The following is a 24618-nucleotide window of genomic DNA, read 5'->3' as shown; positions in this document are numbered from 1 at the left end:
GGGCGAGGAGAGACTATCTGTTGCTGTCTCCATCATTTCTGTTTACAGAACAGCTGTCAGGCAGGAATCTATACTCTGTCTGAATGCTTCTGGAGATGGGGTACTCTCTTCCTCTCTAAGTAGAGGTTGATCTGTCACTGAATGCATAGATACATTGAATGTTCTGCCTCTCTTTTCCCCTTACCACCTGAAACTAGACAACCAGTTATATTCATGTTGCCTCCAAATATCGCAGCCTCTTTATCACCATGGCCCCTGCACAAATATCACTTCCACTGCAATCACAGTAATTTTCTAATTGGACTGTCAAACTTCCCTCTTTGCCCTAATCTGTTCTCCTCACTGCTGTTGCCACAAGCAAATCTGATCTCAAAGTCCCTCATTTAAACCCTTTGCTTCTCCCCTGCCTGGAGAGACCCGGGCTCCTTAGGCCCACGAGAGCCTTGCCAGCCTGGCCTCTGGCCTTCTCCTGGAGCAGAGGCTGGCAAACCACGGCCTGTGGGCCAAATGCAGCCCACAGCCTGTGTCTACCATGAGCAAAGGATGGCTTCTACGTTTGCAGAAGTAAAATGTGGCACTTCGCAAGCCTTTTTCCTTGCGAAGGTTGCTTGAAGAGTTGAAGACACTCTCTCTTGTGCTACAAAGCTTGAAATACTTAACCATCTGACCCCTCATTGAAAAAGTTAGCTCAGCTCCTGATAGCCCCACACACTGACTTTCCAGCCACCAGGGATAACTTGCCAGACTCCAAGCATAAGGTGTTCTTCCCTCTGTCTATAACATCCTCCCCTGCGTGTCTCTCTGACACACTCACACTAACCCTTCAATGTTAACAGCTAATGGGCTTGGCTACTTTGTGTCAAGAACCACTACAAGCACTTTACATGGATTAATTCACTTAAGCCACACAACAAATCTGTGGGGGAGATATTATTGTCCCATTTTACAGAGGAAGAAACTGACATGCCAGAGATCACTTGCCCAGGTTCCAGACCTGCGAAGGGGTCAAGCTGATTGAAGACTCAGCTCCCGTGTCCTCTGGGAAGCAAGCCCTCTCAGAACTCCTGAAGGCAATTTGTTGTTCCCTTTCCTCAGGACTTCCCTGGTGGCTCAGACGGTAAAGCATCTACCTACACTGTGGGAGACCCAGGTTCGATCCCTGGGTCAGGAAGATCCCCTGGAGAAGGAAATGGCAACCCACTCCAGTATTAAATCCATGGATGGAGGAGCCTGGTGGGCTACAGTCCATGGGGCCACAAAGAGTCGGACACGACTGAGCAACTTCTCTCTTTCTTTCCTCAGATAACTTTGTGCCTACCTGGATTATAGTATATTCCCTGGAAGGTTGCCACTGCTTGTTTCTGAGGCTTCCTTTTGCCCATGTGGGGACCTGCTAGGGGCCATGGCTCATGTATTTTACATTTCTGATCTCATCCGCCATGATGAGTCCAGACTGACTCACCACTGGTGCTGGAAACACCATTCAGGTGAGTCGGGTGGCAGGATTTCCCACAGGCAAGCCCAGTGGGCTGTTTTAGGAGTGCATTGAGAGTGGGGGTCCAACTGACCTCCTGCTTCAGGAAGAGGGCTCGTTGACTTAAGGGTCAAGGGAGGCATCAGCACCTCAGAACTTGAAACTCTTACTTGAAGGCTTGAGATTGACTTAGGGGTGGGGATAGGACAGATTCTTCCAGGGTTGGTCTCCCTGAAGAAGATAGAGATTTAAGTCAAGAAGGAACAGCACATCTTAAGACGTCTATAAAAATGGCAAAAAGAATTAATGCCTCCAAGTAGGGGTCTGATAAGTCTCCTCTATGGTAAAGAGGTGTATTATTTATGCTCTTAAGTTTAAGATTGGAAGCTCAGTCAAAAGGAGGTGGCTATGAAAGCTCAATTAGAAATTCTTCATCTTGGGGTTATTATCTCTGTTTTTATTATTATTATTATTATTTATTGGAGTACAGTTTCCCAGGTGGCTCACTGGTAAAAAAAATCTGTCTCCCAATGCAAGAGATGTAGGAGATGCTGGTTTGATCCCTGGGTCAGGAAGATCTCCTGGAGGAGATGGCAACCCACCCCAGTATTCTTGCTGGAGAATCCCATGGACAGAGGAGCCTAGTGAGCTACAGTTCATAGGGTCACAAAGAGTTGGACACGACTGAGTGACTCGGCGTGCATGCACGGGCATAATTGAATATCTGGGGATCTTGAAAGGCTCCTTTGTTCTTAATTCTTGGAGTCCCAGGATGAGAATACTGTAGGTATTCAGTCCATATTCAAGAATCACAACTGGTTAAGGACTGAGGAGGCCCTAATCATCGCCCAGTTCAATCCAGTGGGCAGAAATACTTGGGCAAGAGACTGATTCACCTGGAACGACACAGGGGCATCTCACCAGCCTTGGGTGAGGGGCATATTTGGGTCACAAGCACAGCTGGAAGGCGGCTCCACCAGCCACGTCGCCTCTCTCCTCTTGACGCTCCTGTCGGCCACTTCCATTCTCCCTGGCTTCCCCTCTGAGGCTTAGAACATGGTGGCTTCCTGTGGTTCTCACCATTCTTGTTCCATGACCTCCACCAGCAATGAGGGATTGGTGTGAAAGTCCCAGAGAGACCCTCGACTGACCTGACTTATCTGCGGGGCTCACCTCTGGGCCAGTTAGCTATGATGTGGGGCCAGGAAGAGACAACAAGGAATGGTCGCCGGGGGCCCCTCTCTGTGTATGAAGGACATCCCCAGAGTTGGGGAGGAGCAGACTGTGAGCTCAGTGACTACTCCAGTTGGTAGTCACTACTAAAGATGAGAATAGAGGTCTAGCAAGGCTATTAGCTATTCTCTCTCTCTCTCTTTTTTAAACAAAACCTGGGACTAAGAAATACTGTTTGGAGTCTTCAATTCAGTTCAGTTCACTTGCTCAGCCATGTCCGACTCTTTGTGACCCCATGAACCACAGTACACCATGCCTCCCTGTCCATCGCCAACTCCGGGAGTCTGCCCAAAGCCATGTCCATTATGTTGGTGATTCCATCCAGCCATCTCATCCTCTGTTGTCCCCTTCTCCTCCTGCCCTCAATCTTTCCCAGCTTCAGGGTCTTTTCAAATGAGTCAGCTCTTCACATCAAGTGGCCAAAGTATTGGAGTTTCAGCTTCAACATCAGTCCCTCCAATGAACACCCAGGACTGATTTCCTTTAGGATGGACTGGTTGGATCTCCTTGCAGTCCAAGGGACTCTCAAGAGTCTTCTCCAGCACCACAATTCAAAAGCATCAATTCTTCTGTGCTCAGCAGAGAGTTTGGAGTCTTGAGTCCTTCCTTTAGGAAGAAGAGTTGTGGAAGACCTCCCACTTGCTAGGCTGTTTTATGTTCAGTCCTCAGAGCGGCCACATGAGGAGGTTATTTTTACTCCCATCATGCACATGAGGAAATAGAGGTGCTGCAGTTTCAATGCTCTACCTGAGGACGCTCGGCTGGCACAGGCCCAGCCCGGGGGGGGGGGAATCTGGATCTTTGGGCACCCTGAGGCCTTGCCCTTTACTTTGCACAGCTTCATACCTTCCACCAGCTGGAACGTCATTTTACTCTTCTGTGCTTTGGTTTCTTCTTCTACAAAAGGTGATCCTTTCCAATGTAAAGCTTCATCTTTTCTATTTAATTTTCACACCTTTTGTGTGTGTGTGTGTGTTTTCCTTCCCATTCTCAGTAGACATCTGTGTCTCTCATTCTCTGATAACTGACACATCCCCTGTAATTACAGAAGAAAGATACTCTCGCCTTGTGCATTTCTGGGCAGTAAAGTAGTGGGCTGGTTAATATCTCACTCCGGGTTTATGGGGGAGGGAAGGTGTATGGGGTTAAAGTAGATGAAATCCATGATCGAAAGACTAGGCTCTAAGTTTAGCTTCCAAGCTAACTTGTGTGAATGCCAGTGTGATGCTTTTTCTCCAGAACTTCAGTTTTCTCATCTGTGAAAAAGAGGTTTCACCTACATCCCCTAGACCAGGCAGTATATGTGTGCATGCATGCTGAAGTCGCTTTAGTTGTGTCCAGTTTTTTGTGATCCCCTGGACTGTAGCCTTCCAGGCTCTTCTGTCCATGGGATTCTCCAGGTAAGAATACTGGAGTGGGTTGCCATGCCCTTCTCCAGGAGATCTTCCTTATGTGGGATGGAACCCACATCACTTACGTCTCTTGCATTGGCAGGTGGGTTCTCTACCACTAGCGCCTCCTGGGAAGCCCCCAGGGAATACATGGTTGGGCTACTAAGGAATCTTTTTTAAAACCAGTGCGTGTAGGTGGACTGGTGGACTTTCAGTGCTATAAACTTCCTCTGTCTCTGTTCCTTTAAGTTTTCTCATCTATAAAATGCTGCAAGTTGGACAAAATGCTTTGCCTTCTTCCAACTCTCAAATTCACAACCTCTAGTTTCTGAAATGCGCACCCAACCTGTGCGTCTCCCTGCCTCACCCCACACCTCACCCCCGCAGGGGTTCCTGTTCATGCACAGCCACCTGAGTTGGCTCCCTGCTCCTCGCCTGCCTCCTCTCCCCATCATCCCAGTGACTCACTCACCCCCAGAGCTCCCAGAGATAACTCCCAGCGGCAGGCCCTCTCCACTCAGCTCAGAAGGTGGCCACACACTGGGCCAAATAAGCTTCTTACCAGCATGTGAGGGGATGGCGTTAGAGTGCCCGTCTTTTTTTAGCTTTGCTTTAGAGGGAAGCTGATTTGAGAATACATTTGGAAGACGTCCCTCTAATGTCATGCTTGGGGCTTTATGAAGTTGGGGACCCAGAGAGAGTTCTTCCATGTTTCTTCTGGTGCCTCCTGCTGCTTCAAAGATCAGTGGTGTTTTTCTCACCTCCCAGGCCCCTCGGAAATCATTTGGCTCCACCTGAAGCTGGCTGTGTCTGTGGTAGTGAGGCTTTAAAGCTCTGAACATGGGATTAGAAAGTCTGATCAGTGTTGTGACCTTTGGGAAGTCATTTCACTTCTCAGTTTTGATTTCCTCATCCATAAAGTATTAGCATCATTAACTGCAGTTAATAAGACAGTAAACACAATCAGAGCCAACATTTACAGAGTTCTTGCTACCTACTGGGAAGTGAGGTATTCCATACGCCGTCTCATTTAATCCTCAGAATAGTCCTTGAGTTGAAATATTATCATTATTACTATTTTTCAGGTAGGAGGAGTAAAGCTCAAGGGACTGCAGTAACAGAAAACGGCAGAACCTGGAATCCAAACCCAGCTCTATGTGGTTTCAGAACCAGTACACTTGACTATTATACTACACTCCTGGGCTCGGCCTGAGACAGTGTTCCAGCTATCCACTGCTGTGTGGCATGCCACCCCAAAGCTTAGTGACATAAAGCAACGGCCACTGCATTATGTTTGTGGATTCTTTGGATAAGGAAGTTGGCAGGGCACAGTGAAGATGCCTTTTCTTTGGTTCACAATGTCCAGTATCTCATCTGAGAAGATTCAGAACGTCTGAAGATTTTTGTTTAGCACCTGGGCTGGGATGAATTGAAGGCTGGGCTCCTTCTGAGACTGTTGGCCAGAGTGCCTACATTTAACTCTCTGTGTAGGTTGGACATAACATGATGGCCTCTGGGTATCGGAACTTCTTATGTGTTCCCTCGGGGCTCCAAGAATGAATGAAGCTGTGTGCCTTTTTATGGTCTAACCTCAGAAACCACATGGCAATACTTCTTCCTACTGTCTTTGTCAAAGTAGTCATAAGCGTCCTCAGACTCAAGGGGGCAGAAAATAGATCTGCCCCTCAGTGGTTGGAGTATTAAAGATTTTTGTTACAAAACCACCACCATTCGGGTTAGCTGTGAGCTGTGCTGGGGCATCAGACTAGGCTGATGACGAGACTGAAGACGCTGATGGGGTCAGGGCCAAGGGGTGCTCACTGGCTATATGGTTGGCCTAAAAATGAACTTTCTGAGAGTCTGAAGTATAAAGAAAGGCCAGCGTGGTGGAGAAAGCCCAGTCTTGCTCTGAGTCGGCTCTGTTATTCAAGACAGCTAATCTAGCATATCCTGGCAGTGCTGCACCTACACTACAGGATAGGTGATGGGCGACACTGATCAGGGAGCAGATTATGATCATATAATCTGGTTTCTGATAATAGGTCATGGTCGAGAACATGAGTTTTGGAATGAGACAGACACGGGTTCAAATGGGTGAAACTGATCAGGGAGCAGATTATGATCATATAATCTGGTTTCTGATAATAGTTCATGATCGAGAACATGAGTTTTGGAATGAGACAGACACGGGTTCAAACACAAACTTGACTATTTCCTAGCTTTGTGAACCTGGGCGAATAACTTGACCTTTCCAAGTTTCAGTTCACTCTTATGTGAAATAGCATAATAAAAAATAGTACCTCTCTCATAGGACTGTTGTGAGAATTAAATTTAAAAAGTGCCTAACTTGACACTGGGAACATAGTAAGCACTGATCAAACATTCAGTTCATTTCAGTTGAGTCACTCAGTCGTGTCCAACTCTTTGCGACCCCATGAATCGCAGCACGCCAGGCCTCCCTCTCCATCCCAACTACCGGAGTTCACTCAGGCTCACGTCCATCAAGTTGGTGATGCCATCCAGCCATCTCATCCTGGGTTGTCCCCTTCTCCTCCTGCCCCCAATCCCTCCCAGCATCAGAGTCTTTTCCAATGAGTCAGCTGTTCACATGAGGTGGCCAAAGTACTGGAGCTTGAGCTTCAGCATCATTCCTTCCAAAGAAATCCCAGGGTTGATCTCCTTCAAAATGGACTGGTTGGATCTCCTTGCAGTCCAAGGGACTCTCAAGAGTCTCCTCTAACACCACAGTTCAAAAGCATCAATTCTTTGGCGCTCAGGCTTCTTCACAGTCCAACTCTCACATCCATACATGACCACAGGAAAAACCATAGCCTTGACTAGATGGACCTTTGTTGGCAAAGTAATGTCTCTGCTTTTCAATATGCTATCTAGGTTGGTCATAATTTTTCTTCCAAGGAGTAAGCCTCTTTTAATTTTATGGCTGCAGTCACCATCTGAAGTGATTTTGGAGCCCCCCCAAAATAAAGTCTGACACTGTTTCCACTGTTTCCCCATCTATTTCCTATGATGTGATGGGACCAGATGCCATGATCTTCATTTTCTGAATGTTGAGCTTTAAGCCAACTTTTTCACTCTCCTCTTTCACTTTCATCAAGAGGCTTTTTAATTCCTCTTCACTTTCTGCCATAAGGGTGGTGTCATCTGCATATCTGAGGTTATTGATATTTCTCCTGGCAATCTTGATTCCAGCTTGTGCTTCTACCAGCCCAGCGTTTCTCATGATATACTCTGCATAGAAGTTAAATAAGCAGAGTGACAATATACAGCCTTCACGTACTCCTTTTCCCATTTGGAACAAGTCTGTTGTTCCATGTCCAGTTCTAACTGTTGCTTCCTGACCTGCATGTAGGTTTCTCAAGAGGCAGGTCAGATGGTCTGGTATTCCCATCTTTTTCAGAATTTTCCACAGCTTATTGTGATCCACACAGTCAAAGGCTTTGGCATAGTCAATAAAACAGAAATAGATATTTTTCTGGAACTCTTGCTTTTTCGATGATCCAGCGGATGTTGGCAATTTGATCTCTGGTTCCTCTGCCTTTTCTAAAACCTGCTTGGACATCTGGAAGTTCATGGTTCACATATTGCTGAAGCCTGGCTTGGAGAATTTTGAGCATTACTTTACTAGTGTGTGAGATGAGTGCAATTGTGTGATAGTTTGAACATTCTTTGGCATTGCCTTTCTTTGGGATTGGAATGAAAACTGACCTTTTCCAGTCCTGTGGCCACTGCTGAGTTTTCCAAATGTACTGGCATATTGAGTGCAGCACTTTCACAGCATCATCTTTCAGGATTTGAAATAGCTCCACGGGAATTCCATCACCTCCACTAACTTTGTTTGTAGTGATGCTTTCTAGGGCCCACTTGACTTCACATTCCAGGATGTCTGGCTCTAGGTGAGTGATAACACCATCGTGATTATCTTGGTCGTGAAGGTCTTTTTGTACAGTTCTTCTGTGTATTCCTGCCACCTCTTCTTAATATCTTCTGCTTCTGTTAGATCCAACCATTTCTGTCCTTTATTGAGCCCATCTTTGCATGAAATGTTCCCTTGATATCTTTAATTTCCTTGAAGAGATCTCTAGTCTTTCACATTCTGTTGTTTTCCTCTATTTCTTTGCACTGATCTCTGAAGAAGGCTTTCTTATCTCTTCTTGCTATTCTTTGGAACTCTGCATTCAGATGCTTATATCTTTCCTTTTCTCCTTTGCTTTTTGCCTCTCTTCTTTTCACAGCTATTTGTAAGGCCTCCCCAGATGGCCATTTTGCTTTTTTGTATTTCTTTTCCATGGGGATGGTCTTGATCCCTGTCTCCTGTACAATGTCATGAACCTCATTCCATAGTTCATCAGGCACTCTATCTATCAGATCTAGGCCCATAAATCTATTTCTCACTTCCACTGTATAATCATAAAGGATTTGACCTGAATGGTCTTGTGGTTTTCCCTACTTTCTTCAATTTAAGTCTGAATTTGGCAATAAGGAGTTCATGATCTGAGCCACAGTCAGCTCCTGGTCTTGTTTTTGCTGACTGTATAGAGCTTCTCCATCTTTGGCTTCAAAGAATATAATCAATCTGATTTCGGTGTTGACCATCTGGTGATGTCCATGTGTAGAGTCTTCTCTAGTGTTGGAAGAAGATGTTTGCTATGACCAGTGAGTTCTCTTGGCAAAACTCTATTAGCCATTGCCCTGCTTCATTCCTCATTCCAAGGCCAAATTTGCCTGTTACTCCAGGTGTTTCTTGACTTCCTACTTTTGCATTCCAGTCTCCTATAATGAAAAGGACATTGTTTTGGGGTGTTAGTTCTAAAAGGTCTTGTAGGTCTTCATAAAACTGTTCAATTTCAGCTTCTTCAGCATTACTCTTTGGGGCATAGGCTTGGATTACCGTGATATTGAATGGTTTGCCTTGGAAATGAACAGAGATCATTCTGTCATTTTTGAGACTGCATCCAAGTACTGCATTTTGGACTCTTTTGTTGACCATGATGGCTACTCCATTTCTTCTAAGGGATTCCTGCCCAGAGTAGTAGATATAATGGTCATCTGAGTTAAATTCACGCATCCCAGTCCATTTTAGTTCGCTGATTCCTAGGATGTCGACGCTCACCCTTGCCATATCTTGTTTGACCACTTCCAATTTGCTTGATTCATGGACCTGACATTCCAGGTTCCTATGCAATATTGCTCTTTACAGCATCGGACTTTGCTTCTATCACCAGTCACATCCACAACTGGGTATTGTTTTTGCTTTGACTCCATCCCTTCATTCTTTCTGGAGTTATTTCTCCACTGACTTCCAGTAGCATATTGGGCACCTACTGACCTGGGGAGTTCCTCTTTCAGTATCCTATCATTTTGCCTTTTCATAATGTTCATGGGGTTCTCAAGGCAAGAATACTGAAGTGGTTTGCCATTCCCTCTCCAGTGACCACATTCTGTCAGACCTCTCCACCATGACCCACCCATCTTGGGTGGCCCCACAGGGCATGGCTTAGTTTCATTGAGTTAGACAAGGCTGTGGTCCGTGTGATAAGATTGGCTAGTTTTCTGTGATTATGGTTTCAGTGTGTCTGCCCTCTGATGCCCTCTCGCAATGCCTACCATGTTACTTGGGTTTCTCTTACCTTGGACGTAGGGTATCTCTTCACGGCTCCTCCAGCAAAGCGCAGCCGCTGCTCCTTACCTTGGACGAGGGGTATCTCCTCACGGCCACCCCTCCTGACCTGGAACGTGGAGTAGCTCCTCTCGGCCCTCCTGTGCCCGTGCAGGTGCTGCTCCTCAGACATGGGGTAGCTCCTCCCGCTGGTGCCCCTGACCTTGAGCGAGGGGTAGCTCCTCTTGCTTCAGTCATGTTCAGTTCTACACGACCCTATGTAGCCTCCCATACTGGAATGGGTTGCCATGCCCTCTCCCAGGGGATCTTAGCAGCCCAGGGGTTGAACCCCTGTGTCTCCTGCACTGGCAGGCAGGTTCTTTACCACTAGCACCACCTGCGGAGTCCTTTCTGAGTGCTTACTGTGTGGCAACCACTGTCCTGTTCATTAATGATTGTTATATTCATCGTTGCTGTTGGCAGACATCGTCTATCTGCTGTTTGTTCAGGGGAAGCACTGAGCCAGTAGGGAGGTAGATGAAGCCATCTGGGCTTCAGGAAACCAATGCCAACAGCCAGGTGTACAGGCTGGGTAACCCAGGGGAATAAAGAAAGCCCACAGGTCCATTTGGGCACTTAGGTATGCAAGGGTCTCCCCGAGTTTGTCAGTGAGACTATTCCCAATTCTAGGGCAGATATACATCTGAGGGACTTGGGGAAGGAGTTGGAAGTTCCTGAGACTGTACATCTGCATGGCTGGGGTACAGAGGAAGAAGGAGGGCCCACACTGTCCTTCTTGGAGTTTTGAACCTCAAAAGAGACAGAGGATGAGACTGTGCTTTGTAAGCATGGAAGGTTTGACAACACTGGGAATAATGAAGATGATGCCCCTCTGTAGCAGGCATCTGTTTGCAGTTTTCACTAATTTTTAACGTGCTGTGTTGGAACAGAGCAGGCTCTGAAGTCAGGCTCTACTTCTTATCAGTGATGACTTAAGCAAATTTCTATTTTCTTTGAACCTCAGTCTTCCCATCTATTAAGTGTGGATAATAATAACAATAACCATCTTAATTTGTGTGAGCATTAAATGAAATCCCATCTAAATATTTTGACATAGAGTAAGCCTATGTTTTTCAGTGTCCGTTAGATTCCCAGATTAGAACTCCCCAAAGCACCTGTTTAAAGTACAGTCCCTAGATCTCCTCCTATTAGAGTCTCTTCACTTCTTATTTTGCTCCATATTTCCCTAAAACTTTTACTACGTGATGCATAGTATACTTACAAATTTTCTTATTGTCTGTTTTCTCCATTCCTTTCTGGTAAACTCCATAAGTAAAGAAGGCAATGGCAGCCCACTCCAGTACTGTTGCCTGGAAAATCCCCTGGACGGAGAAGCCTGGTGGGCTGCAGTCCATGGGGTCGCTAAGAGTCCGACAACGACTGAGCGACTTCACTTTCACTTTTCATGTTCATGCATTGGAGAAGGAAATGGCAACCCACTCCACTGTTCTTGCCTGGAGAATCCCAGGGATGGAGGAGCCTGGTGTGCTTCCGTCTATGGGGTCGCACAGAGTCAGACACGACTGAAGCAACTTAGCAAACTCCATAAGGGTAGGGGCTTTTTGCTGCTATACCTCCAGCTGCTAGAACAGTGCTCGATGAGTGGAAATAAAAGAACACAGGGATAAGTGGGAATCTCTGGAAGAGTCTTCGGGTTAGCCTTTTCCAAAGTCACCCCAGGGGCTTCTTATACACACTCAAGTTTGAGAACCAACCACAGAAGGTTGTTCTGTGTACCAATGTGATCAACGTGGGTTGTTTTTTCCCCTTCTTTCCTCTCTAAGTGACTTAAATTTGTTTAACTTGCTTAGAGAATCAAATTACCAAGAAGAGATAACAAAGTGAGTAGCTGTGGGATGGATGGGGTTATCTGATTAACCCTTGAGCCCCCCATCCTCTGTTGCAGAGATATAAAAACTTTAAGGGGAGAGGCTCTGACTTGGTGTATTGTGGTAGGAGAAAGGTAGGAATCCCTTAGGCACCGCCCTTGCAAATGGATGCCTGGGATGTAAAGATTCTGGGAGTTCTGGAGAGTACAGGCTGCCTACTGACCCCACCTTCTGTTCAGTTTGACTCAGGGCCTTGCTCACTCGACTCTGACCACAGTAGACTTGGGAGTTAGCCTAACTACTGACCAAATGGTGCATGGCCTCAACCCCAGCAAGATGGACCAGGCCTCAAAACGCGACCCTGCTTCCTGGGGTGAGCTGGCTCTAGCTCAGAATGACAGATCAGCTTCCAGTCCTGGGAGAGAACCCAGATGGCAGGCTGACCAGAATCCAAAGGCCCTGGGAGTAGATGGAAGTTTGAGGTCTCACAGGGCACACAAGGGACTGAGGATGCTAGGGAAGAGAGCTGGCATCCGTGGCATACCTGCTACCCAGCTGTGCCTAATGACGTCTCCTCTGACTTTCAGGTTTAGCAGTTACTGGCTATGTGACACTGGGTTAGTGGCTTCCCTCCCTTAGCCTTGGTTGTGTCATCCATAAACTGGGAATGGTAGTAACACCATCTCCTGGGGACGGTCATGAAGATGTGATGAAGATCAGAGAACTCCATCAGCAGTAGGCCCAAGACATTTGTAAATCCCAAGACACTTAAGGAAACACAAAGGAGAACCTCAGATTAAGGCGGGGGTGGGGTGGGGGTTGCTACATGAAGCAGAAGATGCAGTTCTGGGGACAGGAGCCGAGGGGAGGGAGGTGCGCACCGCGGGGATTTTGGAGCCACTTGATTTAAGAAGCTGGAGCTAATCAGCCCTTCTCGGCTCATCACAGGCCTTGCAATCAGGGCTCCACCTGCTGCCTGCTGCTCTGCCCTTGGGGAAGCAGCCAGAGCCAATTTCTCCGCATTGTTCTCCCAGCCCTCCTCCTTGAAGGCGCACTCTGAGCTTAGCCAGGAGGGGGTGGGAGGACTCAGAGTTCCAGGCCCAGGCTTCAGATCCGGGCGGCCCAGTGTGGCGCCTTCACCTCTCATGAGGTTTAGGAGGTGGTGTGACTTGGCCAGGGTCTCATAGAAAGCCAGGTCTGGAGAAAAGGGCTTTTACATTCATGTCCATGGGCACTCATTCACTCATCCATTTCCCATTATGGGTGCTGGACCCCATGGGCCACACAAGGTCACATTGCATTCCTAATGGTACATTCTTTCCAGTGCTTCGTGCTTTCTTCTCTAAGATCCAAAGGCATTCATTCCAGTGGTAGCTTGGCTCAGACTTGGATGGGGGCCATGGACAAATTTCTGCCTTACCCTTCCATGCCCCTCGTCTCAGTCCTAGGTTTTCAAGACTTAGAAATTGCTAAGGACGCCAGGAAATCGTGGATCCAGTTGGAGTCAGTGGAATTTAGTTTATTTGAAATGACTGTAACTGAATGAAATAGAATTACTAAACTAAATGGAAATAATTGAATTGAAATATAACAAATTGGATCGAATTGAGATTAATTGAAATGAAATCAATGGACAATGTATTGAATCATGGTACTGGAGGAGGTCTGGACATCACCTCCTTGAACCTGCTCATTGTGTAGTGAGGGAATTGAAGCTCAGAAAAGGGGAGAGCAGAGTGTGATGGTGGGTCAATGACTTTGACAAGGTCAAGAAAGTGGCAGAACCAGGCTTCCAAACTAGGTTATGTGACTCCCAGGCCAGCATCTATCCCACTAGGACATGTTTCCAGGATCGGTAGGGTCCACGACTAGATTTGGAAAGCAGACAAGGAGTAAATGTCAGTCAGGAAGTGAAGATGACTTTGGGAAATAATTTGGCATCCTAATTTTAATAGCCTTCTTGACCTAATGAATAACCAAGGTTGTCCTCTCTCCTCTGAGGTTGACTTTTCAGATCTTCCTATCTGAACTAGGGTGGGTAATGAAGAAAGAGAAACCTGAGACTCTGAGCCTAATGGCAGAAAGTATGGCAGGGAAGGTTTTTGGAGGGTTGTTGTCAATGAAATTGTGTTTACTTTGAGGAATAAAGATATTATACTTTCAGATGCCCAATCATAGATCATTGTGCTTGAAAGTTGAAGTTTAATACCATTCCTTAGGTAATGTTAAAAAAATTCTATGAAAATACACATGTGCGAAGTGAAGACAGCATATTTAATATCCAGGCATTAATGTAATAACCTTGTCCTATCATCTATCTAACACAAGAATGAAGTCTTGTGTAAAGGGTGAAAAGAAATTCGGTTTGAAAGAGGGAAGCTGGATCAGTGGTCAATGCTTTTATTAACAACTGGTATAAATTGCTTTGAATTTAAGTCTGAAAGTCTCTGTAATGAGGAGGCATTATTCTTAAGAGGAAAGTGTTATGTAATAAGTTTGGATTCCTAAGGAAAGGCAAATAGCAGCCCATTGACCTCCCTTGCCCCTATCCTCCTGCAAATAACCGCAAATGATAATCAACAGAATAAACAAAGTTTCATGAGTAGTCTTCATAACAACTTGGGGAGGTAAGCCAGGCACCCTTGGCCTCACTTAATGGAGGAGAAAGCGAGCCCAGAGATCTTCAACAACTCACCTTAGGTCACACAGTCCATCCCAGGCAGAGGAAGGGCCAGATCTCAAATCTTGGCCTCCCAAATCCAGAGCTCTTTCAAATACACTGCTTGTTGGTGATTTTACAACAGAAATCCATTTTCATATAGTTGTTCCTCTGTTGTGTGGGATAAGGGTGGTGGAAGTCCTGGAGTGGAGACCTCAGACAGCCAAGGGTGGCTCCAGTCTATCTCACAGTCTCAAGCCTCCATGGGGCAACCTCTGGAGTGTGTAATCGTCCTAATGAGCCATGGCACTTGTCGAGGTATGTGGTCCGGATGCTTGTTGCTGTGATATGGAGATAATTGGGCCTGCCACGGGAACAGCAAACTGGCCGACAGGCTCTTAGCAGACCACAGGCTGTGGGCAGAATGACACACTGAGGGATGCTGCCAGCTACCCTGGCTTCTGTTTCTCTGATGTTTATGATCACAGTCGTCTCATATCACCAAGCTCTAAAACCAGAAGGAAGACCTCTATAGGAGATGCTTTGGACACTGGAGGTAGATTTTGGCACCAGCCTCTAATGGTTTCAGATGAAAGTGAATTGAGTTCAGGAAAATCTACAAAGGGAAAATCATAGTCATCTACCTTAGACCCACACATCTCCAATCCAGGGGAATCTCAGGCCCCTCTCAGGGCTTGGCCCGACCCTGAGCTCCATGTAAAATCCACAGAAGGTGCCTCAGCCAGACACTAAGTGACATTCCATTTCTCTGACTTAATTTCAGTTTCTATTTTTACCCCCATGTCAGTACCTGTTAAGCCCCTGCACTTATCTGTTTCTGCCACTTGATTCTAACCATCATCCATTCGCAAATATGTAATGAACACTGTTTATGTGATAGATTCTGTTCTAAATCTTTGTGAGATAATAGTTAACAAGCCTAGGCAGTGGCTTCCCTGGCGGCTCAGCTGGTAAAGAATCCTCCTGCAATGCAAGAGACCTTGGTTCAATTCCTGGGGCAGGAAGCTCCTCTGGAGAAGGGAGAGGCTACCCACTCCTGTATTCTCGGGCTTCCCTGGTAGCTCAGTTGGTAAAGAATCTGCCTGCAATGTGGGAGACTTGGGTTCAGTCCCGGGGTTGGGAAGATTCCCTAGAGGAGGGCATAGCAAACCAATCCAGTATTCTTACCTGGAGAATCCCCATGGACTAAAGAGCCTGGTGAGCTACAGTCCACGGGACCACAAAGAGTCGGACACAGCTGAGCAACTCAACACAGCATGTGTCTTCATCAAGATTATATTCCACTGGGAGGCAAACAGGAAAATACACATACACCATAATATCAAGCAGTGGTAAGTATAATGAAGATAGTAAACTAAGGAACAATGTCAGAGGTGCTACTTTAGGTGGAAGAGGAAGCCAAGGACAAAGGCACTGAGAAGGGGATGCGTGGGGAACATTGAGGAGAGTCATAAGAAGGCCCGCAAGGGTGCAGTGCAGTAAAGACTGGGGAGTGCAGTGGGAAATATTGTCAGATTCTGAGCTGCATGCAGTTTCCCTCAGAGTCTTGGAGGCCAGGGTAAACTCGTTAGGGTCCCTGTATTCTGCCAGATTCCTCTGATGCCGGTGGCATCTGCTTCTGGTCCAAGATGGCGCCCCCTTTGCTCTTGTCCAGGGATTCCTCAAGTCGGATGATTACAACTATGGGTTTCTTTCACAGTCTCACTGTACAAGCCAGAAGCAATAGTTAATAAGGCTGAAGGACACATAGTGGGCTCACAAGTTCTTGTGTGTTACTGCTGGGTTGTTTTCTTGCCCCTCAAGACGGTGTCAAATTCTCTTCCAGCCCCTGCTTCGTTCTCGTTGCCCAGTGGATCTGTGTTACTGTTTACACCGCAAATCTCCAGAAATACTCTGGAAGCTGGCTTTGCTGCAGTAAAACTTTTTGCTATAGTAAAAAGGAACACTTTGTGATAGAGATTGTAATCAGAAAGCAGTCTGAATAATTGATGAGTTTCTTCATTATTGTGGTGAATAAAACCGCAGATCCAATCCCTGTCACAGCCTCTCTATATCCCTTTCTCTCCAGCTGTGTTTCATGGCTGTGATCATTTGCACATGCTGTTCGCTGCACCTAGAAACTGCATCCCCTACTCCCTCTCCACTCGACAGACATGCACTCACAGTCAACCTGCTTTTTGAGACATCTCTTGACAACCCCATGTTGCTATGCAGTCCTCATGGGCTCCTTTGTCACTTCCCGTGTACCCACCTCCCCAGTTTAGGTCATACTCTAGTTAGCTAATCCCAAACCTACTGTCCTCCAATCGAGAAGGTCAACCTCAAGCACTGGGACAGTCAGTATAACTTATCAGTTACAAGCTCCACTTCTGAGTCACATTGTGTGCGGTTAAGTTCTGGTGCTTACTAGCTGTGTGCTTTGGAGTAAATTCTTTAAAGCCTCTCTGCCCGTGTGCATCTCTTAAACCGGGATGGTAATCATTTTTACCTATTAAGTTTGCTTTGAGGTGATGCACGCATGTGTGCCAAGTTGCTTCAGTCATGTCTGACTCTTCATGACGCTATGGACTGTAGTCCACCAGGGTCCTTTGTCCATAGGATTCTCCAGGCAAGAGTACTGATCTGGTAGCCATTCCCTTCTTCAGGGGATCTTCCTGGCCCAGGGATCAAACCTGAGTCTCTTATGTCTCCTGCATTGGCAGGTGAATTCTTTACCACTAGCGCCACCTGGGAAGCCCATTTGAGGTGATAAACACTGTCAACTGATCTTCTTCTTTTTTTTTTTTTTTTCAGTAGTTATTTTTTAAATTTTATTTATTTATTTATTTTTAATTAAATAATTTATTTATTTTACTTTACAATATTGTATTGGTTTTGCCATACATTGACTTGAATCTGCCATGAGTGTACATGTGTTCCCCATCCTGAACCCCTCTCCCAACTCCCTCCCCATCCCTTCCCTCTGGGTCATCCCAGTGCACCAGCCCCAAGCACCCTGTATCATGCATCAAACCTGGACTAGCAATTTTTTTCACATATGATATTTTACATGTTTCAATGCCATTCTCCCATATCATCCTGCCCTCACCCTCTCCCACAGAGTGCAAAAGACTGTTCAATACATCTGTGACTCTCTTGCTGTCTCGTATACAGGGTTATCATTACTTTCTTTCTAAATTCCATATATATGCATTAGTATACTGTATTGGTGTTTTTCTTTCTGGCTTACTTTACTCTGTATAATAAGCTCCAGTTTCATCCACCTCATTAGAACTGATTCAAATGCATTCTTTTTAATGGCTGAGTAATATTCCATTGTGTATATGTACGACAGCTTTCTTATCCATTCATCTGCTGATGGATATCTAGGTTGCTCCCATCTCCTGGCTATTATAAATAGTGCTGCGATGAACATTGGGGTACACGTATCTCTTTTGATTCTGGTTTCCTCAGTGTATATGCCCAGCAGTGGGATTGCTGGGTCATATGGCAGTTCTATTTCCAGTTTTTTAAGGAATCTCCTATAATGGAAAGGACATCTTTTTTGGGTGTTAGTTCTAAAAGGTCTTGTAGGTCTTCATAAAACCGTTCAACTTCAGTTTCTTCAGCGTTACTGGTTGGGGCATAGGCTTGGATTGCCTTGACATTGAATGGTTTACCTTGGAGATGAACAGAGATCATTCTGTCATTTTTGAGATTGCATCCAAGTACTGCATTTTGGACTCTTTTGTTCCCCATGATGGCTACTCCATTTCTTCTGAGGGATTCCTGCCTGCAGTAGTAGATATAATGGTCATCTGAGTTAAATTCACCCATTCTAGTCCATTTTAGTTCGCTGATTGTTAGAATGTCGATGTTCACACTTGCCATCTCTTGTTTGACCACTTCCAATTTGCCTTGATTCATGGACCTGACATTCCAGGTTCCTATGCAATATCGCTTTTTACAGCATTGGATCTTGCTTCTATCACCAGTCACATCCACAACTGGGTATTATTTTTGCTTTGGCTCCATCCCTTCATTCTTCCTGGAGTTATTTCTCCACTGATCTACAGTAGCATATTGGGCACCTAATGACCTGGGGAGTTCCTCTTTTGGTATCCTATCATTTTGCCTTTTCCTACTGTTCATGGGGTTCTCAAGGCAAGAATACTGAAGTGGCTTGCCATTCCCTTCTCCAGTAGACCACATTCTGTCAGACCATTTAGAACTAACACCCCCCCAAAAGATGTCCTTTTCATTATAGGGGACTGGAATGCAAAAGTAGGAAGTCAAGAAACACCTGGAGTAACAGGCAAATTTGGCCTTGGAATGCGGAATGAAGCAGGGCAAAGACTAATAGAGTTTTGCCAAGAAAATGCACTGGTCATAGCAAACACCCTCTTCCAACAACACAAGAGAAGACTCTACACATGGACATCACCAGATGGTCAACACTAAAATCAGATTGATTATATTCATTGCAGCCAAAGATGGAGAAGCTCTATACAGTCAACAAAAACAAGACCAGGAGCTGACTGTGGCTCAGATCATGAACTCCTTATTGCCAAATTCAGACTCAAATTGAAGAAACTAGGGAAAACCACTACACCATTCAGGTATGACCTAAATCATATCCCTTATGATTATACAGTGGAAGTGAGAAATAGACTTAAGGGCCTAGATCTGATAGATAGAGTGCCTGATGAACTATGGAATGAGGTTCATGACATTGTATGGGAGACAGGGATCAAGACCATCCCCATGGAAAAGAAATGCAAAAAAGCAAAATGGCTGTCTGGGGAGGCCTTACAAATAGCTGTGAAAAGAAGAGAGGCAAAAAGCAAAGGAGAAAAGGAAAGCTATAAGCATCTGAATGCCAAGTTCCAAAGAATAGCAAGAAGAGATAAGAAAGCCTTCTTCAGTGATCAATGCAAAGAAATAGAGGAAAAGAACAGAATGGGAAAGACTAGAGATCTCTTCAAGAAAATTAGAGATACCAAGGGAACATTTCATGCAAAGATGGGCTCGATAAAGGACAGAAATGGTATGGACCTGACAGAAGCAGAAGATATTAAGAACACGTGGCAAGAATACATGGAAGAACTGTACAAAAAAGATCTTGACGACCCAGATAATCATGATGATGTGATCATTAATCTAGAGCTAGATTGTGAATCATGGAATGTGAAGTCAAGTGGGCCTTAGAAAGCATCACTAAGAACAAAGTTAGTGGAGGTGATGGAATTCCTGTGGAGCTGTTTCAAATCCTGAAAGATGATGCTGTGAAAGTGCTGCACTCAATATGCCAGTACATTTGGAAGACTCAGCAGTGACCACAGGACTGGAAAAGGTCAGTTTTCATTCCAATCCCAAAGAAAGGCAATGCCAAAGAATGCTCAAACTACCACACAATTGCTCTCATCTCACATGCTAGTAAAGTAATGCTCAATATTCTCCAAGCCAGGTTTCAGCAATACGTGAACCGTGAACTTCCTGATGTTCAAGCAGGTTTTAGAAGAGGCAGAGGAACCAGAGATCAAATTGCCAACATCCACTGGATCATCGAAAAAGCAAGAGAGTTCCAGAAAAACATCTATTTCTGTTTTATTAACTATGCCAAAGCCTTTGACTGTGTGGATCACAAGAAACTGTGGAAAATTCTGAAAGAGATGGGAATACCAGACCACCTAACCTGCCTCTTGAGAAATCTGTATTCAGGTCAAGAAGCAACAGTTAGAACTGGACATGGAACAACAGACTGGTTCCAAATAGGAAAAGGAGTATATCAAGGCTGTATATTGTCACCCTGCTTATTTATCTTCTATGCAGAGTACATCATGAGAAAGGCTGGACTGGAAGAAGCACAAGCTGGAATCAAGATTGCCAGGAGAAATATCAATAACCTCAGATATGCAGATGACACCACCCTTATGGCAGAAAGTGAAGAGGAACTAAAAAGCCTCTTGATGAAAATGAAAGAGGAGACTGAAAAAGTTGGCTTAAAGCTCAACATTCAGAAAATGAAGATCATGGCATCCAGTCCCATCACTTCATGGGAAATAGATGGGGAAACAGTGGAAACAGTGTCAGACTTTATTTTTGGGGGGCTCCAGAATCACTGCAGATGGTGACTGCAGCCATGAAATTAAAAGACGCTTACTCTTTGGAAGGAAAGTTATGACCAACGTAGATAGCATATTCAAAAGCAGAGACATTACTTTGCCGACTAAGGTCCATCTAGTCAAAGCTATGGTTTTTCCTGTGGTCATGTATGGATGTGAGAGTTGGACTGTGAAGAAGGCTGAGTGCCGAAGAATTGATGCTTTTGAACTGTGGTGTTGGAGAAGACTCTCGAGAGTCCCTTGGACTGCAAGGAGATCCAAGCAGTCCATTCTGAAGGAGATCAACCCTGGGATTTCTTTGGAAGGAATGATGCTGAAGCTGAAACTCCAGTACTTTGGCCACCTCATGAGAAGAGTTGACCTATTGGAAAAGACTCTGATGCTGGGAGGGATCGGGGGCAGGAGGAGAAGGGGACGACTGAGGATGAGATGGCTGGATGGCATCACTGACTCAATGGACATGAGCCTGAGTCAACTCCGGGAGATGGTGATGGAGAGGGAGACCTGGCGAGCTGTGATTCATCGGGTCGCTAAGAGTCGGACATGACTGAGCGACTGAACTGAACTGAACTGAAGGAATCTCCACACTGTTCTCCATAGTGGCTGTAATAGTTTGCATTCACACCAAGAGTGTAAGAGGGCTCCCTTTTCTCCACATCCTCTCCAGTATTTATTGCTTGTAGACTTTTGGATAACAGCCATCTGACTGGTGTGAAACGGTACCTCATTGTTGTTTTCATTTGCATTTCTCTGATAATGAGTGATGTTGAGCATCTTTTCATGTGTTTGTTAGCCATCTGTATGTCTTCTTTGGAGAAATGTCTGTTCAGTCCTTTGGCCCACTTTTTGATTGGGTCTTTTATTTTTCTGGAATTGAGCTGCAGGAGTTGCTCGTATATTTTTGAGATTAATTCTTTGTCCATTGCTTCATTGCTATTATTTTTTCCCATTCTGAAGGCTGTCTTTTCACCTTGCTTATACTTTCCTTTGTTGTGTAGAATATATGACAAACCCTCAGCAAACACTATCCTCAATGGTGAAAAATAGAAAGAATTTCCCCTAAAGTCAGGAACAAGACAAGGGTGCCCACTCTCACCACTACTATTCAACATAGTTTTGGAAGTTTTGCCCACAGCAATCAGAGCAGAAAAATAAATAAAAGGAATCCAGATTGGAAAAGAAGAAGTAAAACTCTCACTGTTTGCAGATGACATGATCCTCTACATAGAAAACCCTAAAGACTCCACCAGAAAATTACTAGACCTAATCAATGAATATAGTAATGTTGCAGGATATAAAATTAACACACAGAAATCCCTTGCATTCCTATACACTAAAAATGAGAAAACAGAAAGAGAAAATAAGGAAACAATTCCATTCACCATTGCAACGAAAAGAATAAAATACTTAGGAATATATCTACCTAAAGAAACAAAAGGCCTATATATGGAAAACTATAAAACACTGGTGAAAGAAATCAAACAGGACACAAATAGATGGAGAAATATACCATGTTCATGGATCAGAAGAATCAATATAGTGAAAATGAGTATACTACCCAGAGCAATCTATAGATTCAGTGCAATCCGTATCAAGCTACCAACGGTATTTTTCACAGAACTAGAACAAATAATTTCACAATTTGTATGGAAATACAAAAAACCTCGAATAGCCAAAGCAATCTTGACAAAGAAAAATGGAACTGGAGGAATCAACCTACCTGACTTCAGTCTCTACTACAAAGCCACAGTCATCAAGACAGTATAGTACTAGCACAAAGACAGAAATATAGATCAATGGAACAAAATAGAAAGCCCAGAGATAAATCCACGCACCTATAGACACCTTATCTTTGACAAAGGAGGCAAGAATATACAATGGAGAAAAGACAATCTCTTTAACAAGTGGTTCTGGAAAAACTGGTCAACCACTTGTAAAAGAATGATTCTAGAACAGTTTCTACACCATACACAAAAATAAACTCAAAATGGATTAAAGATCTAAATGTAAGACCAGAAACTATTAAACTCCTAGAGGAAAACATAGGCAAAACACTCTCTGACATAAACCACAGCAGGATCCTCTATGACCCACCTCCCAGAATACTGGAAATAAAAGCAAAAATAAACAAATGGGACCTAATTAAAATTAAAAGCTTTTGATCTTATTTCTTTTCTCACCCCTCTACATAGCAACCATAGTGAGTTAAAATAAAATTATACTTTTTTACAGGTTTTTCAAATGTTTATGACCTGTTAACATTCAGTTCCAGTAACTGCTCAGAAAGGGTTTTAGGGCTATTTACAGTAAACCCCCTATTCAAGTTACTGTGTCCCATTACCCTTACAGATAGTGAGCAGTATTTACCACATATTTTAGCTCTTTCTCCTTCTGTGGATTCGTTAGGATGATACTCTTGTTTCCTTATTGTTGGGTAGGACCTTCCCCTAGTTCTGGCCAAGGAAATGTGGGCAAAAAATGGTCTTAGTTATTCTCAGCAGTTAATTGCCAATGAAAGACCTTCCAGTGATCTATTTCTCTCTGGCCTGGTAACTGGCCTATGTAAGATGAGTTTCTTCATGATGGTGATGAGAAGAGACCCATTTGTCCTCTGAATCTGCAGTGCAGCATGAGTATATGTGTGTTCAGTCGTGTCTGACTCTTTGTGACCCTGTGGACTGTAGCCCACCAGGCTCTTTTGTCCATGAGATTTTCCAGGCAAGAGTACTGGAATGGGTTGCCATTTCCTACTCCAGGGGATCTTCCTGACCCAGGGATTGAACCCGAGTCTCTTGCATCTTCTGCCTTGGTAGGTGGATTCTTTATCATTGCACCATGTGAGCAACAATAAATCTTAAGCCACTAAGATTTGGGGGCTGTTTGTTACTGTTGCATCATTCAGCCTAATCTGACTGATACTGATACCTTTGTGTTACTTATTTTACCTATGAAAAGTATTGCTAGTTATTCCTCAGTATCTACTGTTTGTTTCTTCTGTGGTAATAGAACTTTGTGTTTTTTACTAAGGAATGGCTGTACCTAAATTTCCCAAGCATCCTGACAGGTGATATCACCATGTGATAACATTTGGCCAATGAGAAGTGAACAGAAGCCGTTTTTGCTGCTCTGAGCCTTACTCGTAGAGAGAAAGATATGCCCATTCTTTCAAACTAGCTAGAAGATTGAAGTGATTATTCCATCATTAATTAAGCAGATGAGTGAAATGCCTTAAAGATGATAGAGCAACAGGAAGGAAGGAACCGGTGTTCCTGACACTGTGGAGCAATCACACCTATTCTCTGGATTCCTCATGTCTGAGCTGTTATATGATTAAAGATAAACTTTTTATCTTGTATAAACTAATGTGATTTGGGGTTGCTATCATAGCAATCAAATCTATTTGCTCACCACTATCCTATTTCAAGTCATCTTGCTCATTTATTCAATTGATTACTATCTATTCCCACTGCTGCACTCTCCCTCACTACCACCCACCCTGCACAAATGTAGGTTCTACAAAAACAAGAATAGTTTCTGTCTTATTCATTGCTTCAACCACAGAACTTAGCACAGTGCCTGCTGTCGAGTAAGTGCTTAAAACATATATGTTGAATAATAGAGTGTAAGTGACCTAGGTAACCACTGAATAAATTGTTAATGTTGCTAGGTATTACTCCTTTCTTATATCTCAGGACAGATTTTTATACTGTCCATCATGAGGATTTGATCATGTCACAGTTCTTGTGTCTCTTCTAGTTAGAAGAACATTTCTTTTCTTCCTTATTCATCAGAGTCCTTCAAAGACAAATTTTGGACTCATCAGAGGCAGATAGGATATTATAGCTAGAAGGGACCTTGGCCATCACGTGACATGACTCTCTCTGTTTATAAGGGTGTGAATGAGCTCAGACTGGTGTTAACTTGTATCTTTGTCAGTTTGGGCTGTTTTAACATATTGGGTGGGTTGTCAACAACAGAAATTTATTTCTCACAGTTACAGAGTGGGAGATGAACAAGGTCAAGTTGCCAGCAGATTTGCTGTCTGGCAAGGGCCCACCCCCCGGTGGCAGAATGATGACTTCTTGTATCCATCATGATGGAAAGAGGGCAAGAGAGCTCTCAGGGCACTAATCTTTCCTAAGGGCACTAATCTCACTCATGAGGGTCCCACCCTCATGACATAATTATCCCCCAGTGGTCCCACCTAAGGGCACTAATCTCACTCATGAG

The sequence above is a fragment of the Oryx dammah genome, unplaced genomic scaffold (assembly GCF_014754425.2).
Source record: "Oryx dammah isolate SB20612 unplaced genomic scaffold, SCBI_Odam_1.1 HiC_scaffold_1, whole genome shotgun sequence".
Lineage (NCBI taxonomy): Eukaryota > Metazoa > Chordata > Mammalia > Artiodactyla > Bovidae > Oryx > Oryx dammah.
The sequence above is the reverse complement of the archived record's forward strand: the minus strand, read 5'-3'. Positions refer to the sequence as shown.